This window comes from Coccinella septempunctata, chromosome 8 (genome assembly GCF_907165205.1).
Source record: "Coccinella septempunctata chromosome 8, icCocSept1.1, whole genome shotgun sequence".
NCBI classification, from domain to species: Eukaryota; Metazoa; Arthropoda; class Insecta; order Coleoptera; family Coccinellidae; genus Coccinella; species Coccinella septempunctata.
The window spans coordinates 12,968,708-12,972,439 of NC_058196.1; positions in this window are offsets into that span (position 1 = coordinate 12,968,708).

Sequence of the window (3,732 nt, forward strand, 5' to 3'; positions counted from 1 at the left end):
GTTCAAAAATGTACTCACTTATGGCCTTATGATATGTGAAATATTGAATCACGAATGTATGATAAATAGTTTTAATGAAATTGAAAATTCTCCATGAAAATTAAATCTCTATTTAAATCAAGTTCTTTGAGATCCATGGTTACCATCACAGTGAACCACAGAATGAGAATATTTAATGAATAATCTGTTACAAGAAGTGTATTTCAACATGCCTCAATTATTTACTCATGCGGAATATGCGGATATGATTTTTGTAACGGAAATGGAAATGAAGCCAAAATGGAGTACCATAGACGATTTCCCAACCGACGTCAACCAAATAAATGTACTTTCGGACGAGTATTCCATTATTCTAAAGAACATGGGCAATATCCTAGTAAGGCAGAGCACATTGATAGGCCTACTCAAAATGAAATTTCGATTCAAATTGTTGAACGGGTGGAGGAGGAACCGTCTATTAGTACTCGTCAAATTAGGAACTTCGCAGAGCAAAGTGAGCAAGACTTTGAAGAAAGAACAATTCCACCCATACCACTACCAAAAGGTGCAAGAACTGTTGCCACAAGATCTGCCCCCACGATTACAATTTTGTCGCTGGGTTATTAGTCACCAACGAACTATTTTTCGTATTCTATTCAGCGACTAGGCTATGTTCACTAAGAATGGAATTTTCAATATCCACAATTCCCACGAATGAGCAAGAGACAACCCGCATTTGAAGAAGAGTCATAATACACAACACAGATTTTCTGCCAATATTTGGCTTGGAACAATAGACGGAAATTTAGTTGGCCCTCACATTTTTGCGGAAAGATAAAATGGTGAAATTTAACTAGATTTTTTGGAAAATATTTTACTAAATTTATTGGAAAATGTACATATCCGCTCTATGTATTTTCAGCATGACGGAGCACCACCTCACTTTGCATTAAATGTGAGAAATCACCTGGATGTAAATTATCCGAACAGATGGATTGGTCGTGGAGGCCCTATTGCTTGGCCACAAAGATCGCCTGATTTGAACCCTTTAGGTTTAGACTATTTTGTGTGGGGATATCTGAAAACGAGAGTTTATAAGGTTGAAATTAGAAGTAGAAAACACCTAGTTGAAAGGATTTTCGAGGAATGTAATATCTTGAAGCAAAATCAATCCCTCATTAGAAGGTCAATTGGAAATTTAATAAAAAGGTCTCGAATATGTAGGTATTCAAAAAAGGGGAAATCATTTCGAACATTCTATGTAAATTTTGTGTTAATCCTTAGTTTTGCCGTTCATGATATGTTTCGAATGTTTATTCTGTATAAGTTGTAGATTTTTTGGTTTAAGTAGGTAGGTATATTTTCTGGATTAAATGATTTTATACATCAGAATATGAGTGATTAAATATGAATTTCGAATCTGAAAGAACTACTTTAGGACTCAGGAAGAGCTTTGTATCATTGGACGACACCGGTTCAGAATATTCTCAATGCCTTGGAGCGGAATAACGATATTGTTCATCCTTGAAAAATTTTTCTAGGAAAACTGGATGTGTGCCAAAAAAATTAAAAACGCTCCAGTAATGTAAACTTATGATAGAATCTGAAGCATGTAGAAAATTTTTGAAAACGGAATGTACAGGGTGTTTTTTCAACCTGCAAACTTAATCTGAACTTATCATAATTCCCACCCTGTATTTTTGAGAAAGTGTTGGAATTATTGAAAGAAGACAATCATATTGTTTCACACTGAAAATTTCATCAAGATTGATCAAGCCACACCAAAGTTACGAATAAAAGAAAAATCGGTCAAATCGGACAAATCACCCTGTATACTCTCATTAAAGGCCCCCAGCCATAAACCAAACATTGTTTCGAAACTGCCTTAACTAGTGTATACTTCACATAAAATCTGACGGTCTCCTCCGGAATCACCCTGTATATTAATCCTTCATGCCATACTCTGTCGAATGCTCTGGCGACGTCTAGTAAAATAAGACCTGTAGCTTGTTTATTTTGGAATCCCTCTGTTATGTACTCTGTGAGCCTTAATAATTGTTGTTCTGTTGAATGCTCTCTTCTGAATCCGAACTGTTCTGGTGGTATTAGTTCCAGATTTTCGGTTTCCTCATTTAGCCTCGTGGCAATAATTCTTTCTACTACTTTTCCTAACGCCGACAGTAGACTTATCGGTCTGTAGTTTTGTGGAAACTTCTTCTCTTTGAATGGTTTATTGAATACTATGACTTCTGCTGTTTTCCATTTTTCTGGGTAGTGTTCTGTCCTCATAATTCCATTCGCGATATTTGTTAGAGCGGCTATACCTTTTCTAGGTAATTTCTTTAACATAACATTCGTTATTTTATCGCTTCCGAGAGCTTTCCTCTTCTTCAAACTTCTAATTATTTCCCTGATTTCGTTTGACGATGTTGGCTTGTCTATTTCAGCAGTCGCTGGTAATTCATCCATTTCTTCATCATTTTCTTCAACCAGTTGTTCCAAATCTTCATTATCGTCGTCTATCCTGTAATTTATTCTCGATTCTCGTTCGATCGAGTCCGCCAATGCATCTGCCTTATCAGTATTGGTATAAGCCATTCCCCTTTCTCCGTGTAGGGGTGGAATTTTAGTCTTTTCTCCTCGTAGGCTTTTTTGCATTCTCCATGCAAAATGATCGATTGTATTCAGTTCTTGAACCCTTTTGTTCCATCTGCTTGTTCTTAGATCTTTCAGGCATTTTTCAGAACTTGGCTATGTCGGTTAAGGTTCCTTCTATTTAGATCATTTTTGTTCATCCTATATATTCTTCTAAGTCTTCGATATTCTTGTATAAGATCTTTTACTTCTTTAGGCGTATCGCCATGCGGATGACTTGGTGCTGGTCTCTTCACTCTTCTCGTGCTTTTTTCGTAAGCTTTCAATATAATCTCTTTCAGTTTATCAACCGCACATTCCAGATCGTCTGGAGTGCTTATTGTTGGAATTTCTGTTATTTCCGATTGTATTAAATGGCTGTATTTAGTCCAATTGGTATATTCTCTTATTTCCAGCAGTTTTTCTCTTGGTTCTTCTCCAATTGTCAATTCCACGGGATTGTGGTTTGAGGTTCCATCTTCCAAAGTTTCAATCGAGAATTCTTGAGTTATATTTTTCAATATCGCGATATCTATTACATCTGGTATTCCTCTTCCAAAAGCAAGATATGTCGGTAGCTCTGGTCCAATAACTATGGCATTTTGTTTTTCAGCGAAATCCTTGAGTTTTTTGCCATTTCTATTCTCTGTTATGCTATTCCATAATGGGGATTTACAGTTGAAATCTCCGATGGAGATTTTCGGGTTTTATCCTTCCAACATGTTGTTTATCCCTTCTTCCAATAGATTGTTTTGTGGTGGCTTATACGCCGAGGTTATTTCGACTCTTTGCCGATTTAATTCGGCAACAATCGTCCCTTTTTCTGTTTTTCCTTGTGTTTCGTCGGATCTACTTTTAAAGTAGTGTTTCAGATCTGTTCTCACCAATATTGCTACTCCTCCTCCGGTGTTTGTAATTCTGTCACATCTATATGTTTCATAATTCATGAAATTCAGTCTTCTGTTCCGGTTTATTCTTGTTTCCTGTAGGGCTATAATATCAGGTTGTCTTTCTGATATTATTTGTTCTATCTCGGCTTTCCGAGTGTTGATCCCGTTTATGTTCCACGAGATTATCTTGAGGGATTTCTTCCTAATATCCGTAAGGTCCATTAATTCA